The 12,115-nt window shown below is 38.4% G+C and overlaps 1 protein-coding gene across 3 annotated transcripts in view; it reads right to left on the bottom strand.

Moving 5' to 3' along the window:
• Ctnnb1 (catenin beta 1) overlaps positions 1 to 9,061 on the bottom strand; it is a 34,852-nt gene extending 25,791 nt beyond the window's left edge. For all 3 annotated transcript variants that reach the window (XM_046437492.2, XM_046437493.2, XM_046437494.2), the window contains exon 1: positions 8,863 to 9,061. The gene's annotated coding sequence lies outside the window, so the exon portion shown is untranslated. The remainder of the gene's footprint in view (positions 1 to 8,862) is intronic.
• Between the last annotated feature and the right edge of the window lie 3,054 nt (positions 9,062 to 12,115).

Genomic DNA, 12,115 nt, shown 5'->3' with positions numbered 1-12,115 from the left:
CTACAAATAGGTTAAATGATATGAAGACTAAAAATTTATAACACTGGCAGGGGTTCAAAAAAAGGGGGGGGGGCAAATAGCACATATATGCAACTATTTCAAAGTGTCTGCCTTAAAGAGAGACAGAGACTAGGGTGGTGAGTGAAAAAAGAAATGGTAGAAAAGATTTTTTTTAAATGGGATAAATAATAGCACTTTAGTGTGCTTATGGGAAGAATCAGCAGAGAAGTAAACTACCAAGGATGCAAGAGAAGGGAGAATGAATGAAAGGCAGAGTAATATTCTCGAGAGCAAAAAGGGAATGTCATCTAGTATACAATTAGAGCAAATATTGGAGACATCCATTCACAGCATCAGAGAAGAATGTAAAGGAACAGTCACACATATGGGAGCTATAGGAATTCTTCCAATTGCTCAATATTCTTAGTGAACTGGAAAGTAAGGACATTAAGTTAGAGTGAGAAAGTGGAAAGGAAGTATTGGACATTACATTGTAGAGGGAAAAGTACAAGATAGTCACAAAGTGAACTAACAGATTATGGATCACTGGGCATTGTCCCATGGAAGGACAAGGTTGTTGAGCATATATAAAGGACAATGATTACAATTAAAAATGAAATTTCACTTGGGTATAAATTAGAGTGACTGATGGGAAAGTCTGGATAGACTAGGGTCCAGTGGGGCTGTAGGAACTGAAGTGTTTACTAAAGGAATAAAAGAGTGGAGTGCCTGAAATGAGATGGGGAGAGAGGGCAAAGTTACTGGTACAAAAAAGGTATTCTAGGATATGACAATGGGGATGTGACAGAATTAAGGTGGAAAATAAGATTACAAGAGAAGAAATCAGAGAACTAAGCGGTCAGGATACTGGAAGCATATTCTACATCAATGTTACTCAAAGTGCCAAAACAGAGTCTGTGCCAGATTGTAAATCAAAACACTGCTTTCTTCATCAAAAAGTCTTGCTTAAAAAAAAAAAAAAAAAAAAAAAGCCAGTTGAACTCAGTGAACTTAGTGACAGGTAATTCACGTTTTGAAATAAATTTAATACAATTCGTACTGGCAATAAAGAGTTCATAAACCAGATTTGAAATTAGCACTGTTCTATATGGGTACTGATATTACCAAGAATTAAAAAGGAGAGAGTGACAATGAGGACCTAATAAAGTGTTCCAGGAAGGAGGAGAATGACCCAGGAAGATGTCTGAAATCAAGACAAGTAGTGGGTAGTAAAATTTGATACCATTAAAATCAAAGCTTGGAACTTTGAGAATGACCAAGAAGTAATTCTGGAATGATGCATTCCAGAAGTCATAATGAGTGGATTTCAAAAGATGATGGTAAGTGGGAGATGGGAACTAAAATAGATTCTTGGGAGAGCAAGGTATAACTAAAGTAACAAACTCCTTGAAAAGGCATGCACCAGGACTGGCCTCTGACCAAAATGCAATTCTTCCTTCATTGTAAAGATGCACCTTTTTAATACAGCCTGATGATAGGAAGGTTGGGGTGTGAAGTAGGTTCTAGCTTCTAGTCAAGGAGAAAGAAGAGGCATTAAATCGTACTTTGCCTTAGTCCTTTCTAGACAAATGTTTAAGGATTTGGGATATAATGACAATAAGGGCAAACCTAAGACCCATTAGCATATAGTCAAAGTATTCTTCAAGTATGATCAATAGTACTGTGTAACAACAAAAACAACAAAACAATCCCATTTTAGTGTTCCCAGCTTCCCCATATTAAACAATATTATTTTAACTATATTCACTCTGCCTTAATAATGACCACCAATCTTCTGGTATTCCTAGATGTCTAATCTCTATAAACTTCCTAGCCTTTTATTTCTCATCCACAATTCAGAACCCAAAAAAGTGATGGCAAAATTAAAAGTAGGGATTAATGATATATGGAAGACAACTCAGATATAAAATAACATCAGTTGGGCTAAAAAGCTAAATGAACAATAGCATTAGGCAAAATGCCAGAAAACTGACACATTAAATTTACAATTCTATTTAAGTACAGCCTTATCAAGCATATTATTTTTCCTAAACAACAATTTTTCATCTAAATGAATTATAAGGTATAGATAATATACCTTATTTGACATCATTTCATTCTTTCAATCATCTCAGAATGGAATTCAGTGTTTTCCTATACAAGGGGACTGGAATTCCATTTGGAAGCTTCCAGGATCAGCTACACTGAAAAATGTTACCAAGAATCCTTGTTCCTCCCTTATACACATGGCATTCATCTAGTACATGAAAACTTCAAAGACAGACTCATTCCCTATACCCTTACCCCCAATCACTTTAATTATACTTAAAAAAAAAGAGTATAGTACTTAAAGTCTGTTATAGCTCTTCAATCAGTTTACTTTGTATTAAAGGGAAATTGGGATAACTTTGTGACAACCACTTCTCAGTGTATCAAATTATTCAGATTATCTTCAAATTGCACTCCCAAGAAACTCTGTAATAAATTTAACTTCTCATATTTTTATATGAATAGTGTCCAATAGTGTTACATAACATACATATGTATCACTATTATTTCAGCTATCACAAAACTGTTAATAAAAGCTCATTAAATTCATCTTTCAGCTTTTGTAACACTTTTACTTCCAACTCAGGATCAGTTACTTGCATTTAAGATAAAATTTATTAACTAGGGCTAAGGTCTAAGACATGAAGGCTGATGAACTTGAAAGAACAAGTCAGCTAACCACACCCCCTCAATTTTTTAACATATCCATTTCAAATCAGTTAAAAAGAAAGTATCAGTCCAGCAACTCATGAATCATTAAATCACAAGCAAAATCATGGAAACATTAGTGAAAAAATTTTAAAATGGAGGAGAAAATGACAAATGTTATGAAGCAGTTTCACCCCATCATCATCCAGCTGTTCAAGCTCTTCAAAGTGTCAGAGGAAGAGGGGGAAGCTTTTCCAAAAATTCAAAAGAAATCAGAGTTAAGAAAACTTCTGAAATATTATAAAAGAAACTTTAAAATGGCTCCATAAAATCAATGGGAATTGTGGGATAATCAAGGGGGAAGTGAGGCACCTCTGAGATTAATGCTTTATGAAAGGTTCACTGATCAGCTTGCATTTTGTACATACTTTATAAGAATTACAGCCTACAGCACTATTTTCAGGTAATGTTTTTTAAAACCAATGTTGGCTTATGATCTGTGAAGACTAAACAGTCAACTTTTCAAAGTCTGGAAATAAAAAACCTTGTTAGAATAAAATGTTTAACCTAAATCTATTAAACTGTTGCATAAAATTTGTATTGACTAAAAAGGGATTAAGTAAAACACATTCAATTAATTAAAATTTTGAATCTAACATAATACCAATAGTTATGCTTAGAAATGCTAAGGCTTCTTCTGACTAGGACATGATTTAATGTGTAAAATTTGAGGTTGACAGAAATTGTGTTCATACAGAATCTTTCCAGCATTAAGTGTCTTAATAGGTTAAGTTTTGATACTCCCTTTAAAATGATAAAGAACTGTATTTAAGCTGGTCAGGTAATGAAATGAGCAAGTTATTTCGCCCCTTCTTCCTTCAATCAAACCATCTTAATTTCTAATTTAAAAGTGTGGATCTCCCAGACTTCACAAACAAGTTAATAATATGAATACTGTTTCTTAAGTTCCTTATCATCAATTAATAGAAGGCATTTTCCAAGTGCTTAAATAAAAACTTACCAGTTATTTGCTAAATTACATAAATTCAAGAACCAGTCATTTCAAAATATCACCACAAAAACCTATATACCAAATAGTACTACTACAGATAGCAGTACTATATACAAATTAGCAGTATTCTGCAATAGATGCATTTTATTTGGGATGAAGAACGTCTTAACATTTGAATTTCATATACTAATATTTGCACATTGAAAGATGTATATTAATCCCGATTTCCTACTTCTTGTAGGCCAAAAAAAAAAGATGAAGAGGATGATGATCTGGCAAAATAAACCATATTTTCACATGATGGCTGGTGCTGCTTACAACCAGCTGCTTCGATGAGACATGGTGCTCTCCCATTAGAGGTTCTGAGTGGTCTGAGATACCCAGCATCTTCCTGACCCTAGAAATACCTGAGTAGCCATATCCACTGCAATGTAGTAAGACCAAATTCTATATGGCTTGTGAAAGCAATCTTACGGAATCATATTTCTTGAACATCCAATTGCTGTGTGTTATATTAATGAAGGAAGTAATCAATTTCAAGAGATAAATTTCTAGTAAGATTTTTTAATAAGTTTTGTGTGAATTAAAAAGAACTTTCAAATCTACTTTCATTTCTCATAAAAATCTTAAAAAAAAAAAAAAAAAAAAAAACAGAAGCCTGCATGCAGTGCCGTTTTCAGATAATGCTTTTAAAAACAAATGGTGGTCTATGGTTTGCATTTTTTCAGTCCAGTCACAGTAACATTTAAATATGGAGACTAAATACCCAACTTTCCAAACTCTGGAAATAAAAAAAGCTTGCTAGATATAAATGCTGCAAATACTAAGCAGTTAACTTGGACATCCCAAGTATGACTTTATGGAGGAATATTTAACCCATTTTGAGGTAACCATTTACTTAAGGCATTCTTGTCTTAAACACTCAACTAGATATAATAACTATAGATTTCTTATAGTCAAAAATCAATATTTCCACAGAATTATACTGAATGCCAAAGGCAAAGCGGAACAATCAGTGATACTATCATTTTCCTCCCCTACACTATTAACATTTTAATTTCATTTTAACCGCAGTCTCGGAGACAGCTTAAAAAACAAAAACAAAAACAACAACAACAACAACAAAACCTAAACTCTTTGAGATTTTTCCATTAACTAACCATTTGACTTCCAAATTCTAATCCAGAACAAGCTTCATTTCTGTTAGTAATCAGACTCTGATTTGAAATAAGTATTTTCAGAAAATAATGTTAGTAACAGAAATGCATAAACTTCAACTAAGGAGCCTAGAAAAAGGTCTTCACTGAAAAATTCAATGGGTTATGGCCCATAACTCTGTACCAGAGACCCTACAGTCAGTCCAGTTGCTACAGCACTGTATTTTAGTTCACATATACTGACTTATCTAGTTCCTAATAGAGCACTTATTCATGTTAGACAAATTAACAATTCCCATCTTCATTAAAGTTTTGAGATTTTTTTTTAGTTTTTTTTTCAATGACTAAAAATGATTATCTCCTAAAGCATTTAAATGAGTTTTTGGTTTATTGTTATATTTTAAACAAAGGGATCTTAATTTAACTATTCTTCAAATATTGGTAGCAATGACATTTACTCATACCAGTCTTTTAATTAGTAGTGTTTATAAGTTATTCTAGAATTCATAAGGTTTCAAGTTGGTTCTCTCATCAGAACTATTCATAAACACATTACACATAAACTTTGTTGAATAATAATAATAAAAAAAATCACAAGCATTATATTATATCCACTGGAGGGCACTCAACATGACCAAAGCATGCAAGGAAAACATGTTCTAACACTACTTCACTCTATTGCCTCAGGACTCAAGAGACTTTGGGAGTAGGAAATGTGTCTTTAAAAAGATGCCCATAACACAAGTCCAAAAAGGAGGTAAAACCCTAAAAATGGGTTTCTAATTTGTTTGACTTCTCTCCTTAAGAGCTTCTTTTTCCTTAGGGAAAAAACATTATATGCATATTTCAAGGACAGCAGAGTTCAGGCCTCAACAGATAAATCTAGGTTTCAAACCAAGTCAAGCTGAGTCTTGCAGTAAACACAAAGGCAACTTTCTTAAGTAAACAGAGGAAATAGAGAACTTTCTCTAGAGTATAAAAGATGAACCCCTATAGGAGTTAATGCCTAACTCATTTTAAATTAATACAAGGCACATATTTCCCTTTTGTGAAGCCAGAGGACTATGTATTTAATTTAACCTATTGGCCTAGTTATCTATCACAGTCAGTATTGGAGAAATATTATATAAACAATAGTCTATTAAAAGAGAATTGACTCTGAAAATGAGTATCCTGTCAATAGGGTACAGGAGGCAATGATCTGTATGTGATTTGTACAAAGCAGAAGCAGCTCCTATTTTTACCATTTACTTTTATGGAATAAAAATATTTTCAGTAAAGTTGTTTTAACAATAGTTTAAAAGAGGTCAACAAAAAAAGCTAATAATAATATTTTCAAAACAATCAAAAAAACATGCAGCACTACAAAGGAGTTACCAGTATTGTTTATTAGAAGTATGTGCAGTTCTAAAAACATTCATACCTTCTGCCTTGGATTAAAGTCATACTTCTGACCAATGTCAAAAAGTTCTCTTAAAATTTACCACCTATTAATCTACAATTATTATCAGCCTAGATTATGGAGAGAAATAAAATCACCTTATGATTGATTAATATAGTACCTCAGGTTAATAACACAAATGTTCCATTTGACTGAATATACATATGTAATCCATTTTAGGGTTTTAATAACTTATGAGCTCTTCAATCTGTTCTATCTTACAACAACAAAAAGGATCTCTGCAAGTTTTCTAATTGCCACATTTCAAAGTATACTTATAGAAATGTTTGAAATGTGGCTCCTGGTTTTCCCTTTCTATTTTAGTAGTGTTTTGAAAACAAGCATTTACCCTCATTTACAACAATTTTTATTCCTGTCATCAATTAGGATTAAGTTTGATAAATTTTAATATTGGACTGCACATTTTCTGCAATAATCATGGTAAAGGAAGTAATCAAATCACAGACAGTTCCCAAACAACACAAAACAAAAAACCAACATCTCTTGGATACTTCTTGACTCCTGAACACTGTTAAATGTTTCCCTTTTTTAATTAACCACTTTTTAAAAATTCGGTTTTTCCTATAAACTTTTAAATAACTGTTCTGGTCTTTGAGACTCTCAGGCCTAGGACTCTACAGGACTTTAAGTTATATGCAATACTAAGTAACCTTTCTAACACAGTTTTTCCCCCTCCTCAAGGACTTAAGACTTGAATAGTCTCAGCATTCCTTTAATCCTATAGAAAAGACTTCTGCAAGTTTTTCAAGTTACTGTTGCAATCACTTCAGGGCCATGTCCTTGTACATGGCCTTCAGAACAAAGATTAGGTCAAAGTAATGAATATGGGGGCAAATTAATCAAATTTTGTCTACTGTGAAAGGACATCCTCAAATCTTAAGTTGTTTTTTGTGGTGGTGGTGGCGGTGGCTATTTTGTTTTAAATTCGGAGATTTGGATGGTTTGAATGTAAAAATAAACGTAGCAAAACAAAAAGCCTCCAAAGTATAAGTTTATGTCACTAATTTAGGCAGACAGCAAACACCAATATAAAGTAAATAATACTTCGATCTATATTTCTTGGAATAAAGTTAACACAAAAACACCTAACGATACTGAATGTTCACCAAATAACAAATAATGGCTTCATAAATTCCAGACAAAATAATTTACAACTTAGCGATCTGAGAAACATCAGCCTAGACTTTATCAAAGAAAATGCTGCCGTCTCTTCAAGTTGATGTCTCGTCTAAGCCACCATTATTCATGATACAAAGCTCTTATTTCACTAAAACCACTCCTCGATTTCCTTTTGCCGACCTCTGCATACCAGCAGCCTAGTCTCTCTTCATTCACTACTCACAAACTCGGGGGGAGGGGAGACCACAGATGTCTGGAAGATACAAAGTATGAGACAATGCTCCCTCCAAAGGGGAACAGAAAATGAAGGAAAAAAAAACCCTACACCCCACCGCCAAAGCTTTCGAGCTTGGCGGATTCAGGAGCGGGCTATGGGAAGGAACTTAAACTTTGAAAGTCTAGGTTCAAAGTTCTCTCTCCAGACAAAACACTGAAACAAAGTTGCAATGCCTGAATTTTATTTATTTAGCCAATTTGGAATCAAGGAAAATTTTCGTTTCTCCCAAAAGAAAATGTCCTCTAAAAATCAAGTTTAGCTGCCATAAAACTACTTGGATTAACGTATTTCTAATTCTCCCAGTCAGAGGCTGAATCTGCTCACTTGGTAAGAAACAGTAAGCGAGTCACCGTTCGCCCCCACCCCCTCTCTTTTACTAGGGTCTCGTCTCCACTGCCACAAACCCAAGACAACCAGTATAAGTCGCTTTGCTTTCACTCATCTGCACCGTACGAGAAAAATAGAGGTGGAAGACACGATTTCATCTGTGCACACCCTACTGACGCATCGTGCCGACTGCACTAAGAGTTTGGTTACTCTAAGGTTTAAAGTTGCTTGGATTCAAACTCACATAGCCAGAGCATTAAGAAAATATTACCAATTCTCTTATTTTCCTTAAGAACGAAAGAGGAAACCTGCTAAGTCTCCCGGACCCATCCCCTAAAGCGGACGGGACCTAGGGTGGTGTCCCCGCCACCGCAAGGAACCCCAACTCGCCGCGGGCTGGAAGGCGGAGCCCCCGGCCCCACCCCGCCCCCCACCCGGCCGGCGCATCCCGAGGCGTAGGGTCCCTCCCCCAAACTCGGCCGCGACCAGAGCCCGGACGCCAGTGGTGGCCCCCACCCCCACCCCCACCCCCCGGCCATCCGGGCTCCGGACGCCCCCACGACACCCCCTCCCCAACAGCGGCGCCCCCGGGGCAGCGCGGCCAGAGCCCGGGCCCGGCCACCGCCCTCCGCGCCCCGGGCGGGCCCGCCCCACTCCTCAGTCCTTGCCCCCGCTTCCCAGCCTGGGCCTCCGAGGTGCTCCGGGCCCGGCTCCCCGCCCGCCGTCGGGACCGCGCGCCCGCGACGAAGTTTGGCTCCGAAGAGGGAACGGGAGCAGCCCAGGAAGGATAAGGAAAGGAGCGCCCAAGCACCTCAGGGGAACAGGCTCCTCCCGCCGCGGGAGTCCGATCGTCCTCGGCCTGCGGTGGCGGCTCGGCGGGGACTGGAGCTGCTCCTTGGACCGTCCTCCGTCTCCGCCTCCCCTCGCTCACGGCTCCCGCGGACGGGCTAGCGCGGCTGCCACAGACCGAGAGGCTTAAAATGGCGCCTCACAAGGACCTCTTATAAGTCGCGCAGGATCCGCTGTATCCTGCCGCCCGGCGCAGCGCGGAGCGTTCCGCCGCGCGAGGACAAGGGGCGGGGCGCGGGCGGGCGCGAAAGTAGTCCCCGTGCCCCGCGGCCCGCCGTCGTCCGTCGGCGGATGGGGCCGGAGGCGGGGCGTTTGCGCGTCCCTTGGACACTCCCCGGGTGGAGGGTGACGGCCGCTCGGCTCTGCTAGCTTGGAGGGGGGATCCGTGAGGGCCCAGAGGTCGGAAGCTGAGAAGCCAGGTCCCTGCGGGCCGCGCTGGAGGAGGGTGGCTCAGGGGTCTTCTGCTGTCCCGAGCTGCACGCCCCTCTCCGCGCGTCCGCAGACCGAGAGAGCAAACGCGGAGTCGCCGCGCGTTTTCCGCGGTCCGCAAGAGGCGGCACCTAGATCGCGGCCCCTGGCCGGGTGGGACAGGTTCCCGAAGGGCGGAAGTTCGGGGTCGGGCGGTGGCGCGCGCGCTGTGGTCGGGGCCCGCCCGACTTTAAGCGCTGCTGGACGCCGCCACCCCACGTTTGGGTGGAGGTCTCCCAGCGGGGTCCAAGTTAGGGTCTCGCAGACATTGCCGTCGGGCCACAAGCTCCCTGCAGGACCTGGCTCGCAGCCCAGTCCCGCCGCGCCCAAAGCCTCTCCCCCTGACGGTCCGGGTGGTGGATCCCCCACCTCACCCGCCACTCAACCAGAATCCGGATGGGAATCGCCGGCAGAGTTGCCTTCCATTCCCACTCCCTCCCGAAGGCGGTGAACTCTCGGTGGACTGGGCACCAAGCCTACAATTCAACAAGTCTTTTGAGTACCTACTGTGAATAAATAACTAATGGAAATGGATTTACTCCAGAGCAATGTCAATTAAGTTAATTCGTATAGATTCTATTTTTATCTGGTTCCACTGTGTCACTAGGTATCCATAGATGTATTTGTGAGGATTTTTCTTAGGGGCGGGGAGGATCTCATTCCTACGGTATTACTTGAGAAATCCGAGTATGATGTTTATAGAAGCAGCTATAGATTCGGCAACCTCTAATTTTTTGAAACTAATTTTCTGTTCTTCAAAACCATTTTCTAATTCGTTTCAATAAAGCTGAAGTTGGTTCTTAATTTCCCTTGGAAATGTCTCCATTGTAATTCAGCAAGATTGGCATTTGTCAAAACCGGAACAATTATGATCAATTCATTTTCTAGTCTATTATTCTTGTTTTTCTTCCAAAACCACAGGGAGAGTACAAGAAGCAACAGTGAAAGTTATCTCAGTGCTTTCATCCCAGGACTATAATTAATGCGTGCAAACAATAGGTCTTTATACATAAATACAGGCAGGAAACCTACTTACTCATTTATTCATAGAGGTAGTGTTTGTACTTTTTGGCAGAGCTGATGCTTTATGGCCAACGTATTTTTTTATATAACTTATTTTTCTGTCTTAGGGTATTTTACTACATATAGTGATAATGTCAACTGCTGTCTATCCCCATAGCACATGTGAACCACTGCAGTGAAAAAAGTCCACACACATGATGCTCAGTGGAACCCATTGTCTAGAAAGACTTTTTCATTTGTATCTTTGCTAGTAATTCTGTAAAATTTAATGCTGCTGTTGATTGTGGTTAACTTGGTCATAAACAGATTGAACAGAAAAGGGTATTTTATCAAAGCAATGTTTCTAGTAGAAACTCAAAAAGTGTAAATGGCATTTCCAGGTACTGAACTCCAATTTTAATTATCAAAAGCAGAGTTAAAGAATACACTCGAAATTCAATGAAAGTCATGCATTTAAAATCAAATGGCTGGTTTACCCCTATGAGAGGAATATTTTTAACAGATTTTTTTCTGTGTTTAGTTAATTTTGCTGAATAAGGCACACTATTAAAACTGGTTAGGAAATATCTGCATCTTTAGAAGGTATAAAGGCTAAAAGCACCTCTATATTTACATTTCTTTTTTCAGTTGCCCAAATAAAGCATTTTTCTATAATTTGAAATTTTAATCTAAATTTAGAATAAAAAATTTTAAATCCCTATTGATGGTATTAAAGGAAATGTAAAATTTGCAACAATGCAGCATGTTGTTTTTCCCATTAAATTCAAGCATACTAGAATTATTGGGTGAACCAGAATTAAAACAAGTCAGTTGAATTTAACAAATTGCTCAGAATTTTTGATTTCTTTCATAAAACAAATTGTTCCAGTTGTCTCACCAAAAATATGAGATGGATAATTTATGTGAAATTAAGACACATACTATCATTAAACCAAAGAGAAATACAGAATCAAGATACCTAATGAGTGATTTTGTGAAACTTAAAAAATTGACCTTCAGCAATGTATTTCATAAAAAACACTTATCTTTGGTGTAAAATGGGTGTGACAAAAATTAATTTTGTGAAATGGTGTCAGACAAATGGTCCTAAATTTTAGGCTGTGTTCCTAGAAACCAAAAGTGTCTCCAGCTGATTTTAAAAGAGAAGATTTTATTTGTCAAGGTATCAGACCACTGGCACATCAATTGTTGGCTATATAACCTGAGCGTAAAGCATCCTTTCATCAAAACATATGCTTTTGAATTGCCTTTGGGGAAAAAATAAATAAATGCCCAGTTTGTTTTTGCATTTCGGGTAAAAATATCAATCAAGTTAGCATTAAAGAAAAAGAAGGTCTGTTCCCTTAAGTCTATCAAATCTATTAATTAAACATTTATTGAGCACCTAAGACAATGAGCTTCCTTTAGAGAAAAGAAAACGGTTGACTGTCTCCTTTTGATTAGGTCACTTAATTTAATGTAAAATTGTAACTGTTAGTCAATCCTACTTTAAAATAAGGAGAAATGGTAGAAAACAAGCTGCGAAGCTAGGGTGTGGTCCCCTTTAGACTGAATCCCCTTGGGAAGGATCCCCTCCTAGCAGAAAGGTAACACTAAGCGAAATCCTATGCATTTAAAAACAAACCTGACTCTAAGATCTTTTAAAAATATTTCTTCATGGCAATGTGAAAATACTGGACAAAAATAAGGATCAGCTTTTCATTTAGCAGTTCATCAAGTGGGCT

Source organism: Marmota monax, unplaced genomic scaffold (genome assembly GCF_021218885.2).
Source record: "Marmota monax isolate L192 unplaced genomic scaffold, Marmota_monax_Labrador192_F-V1.1 WCK01_AAM20220418_F8-fsc00021, whole genome shotgun sequence".
NCBI lineage: Eukaryota > Metazoa > Chordata > Mammalia > Rodentia > Sciuridae > Marmota > Marmota monax.
The sequence above is the reverse complement of the archived record's forward strand: the minus strand, read 5'-3'. Positions and strand labels throughout refer to the sequence as shown.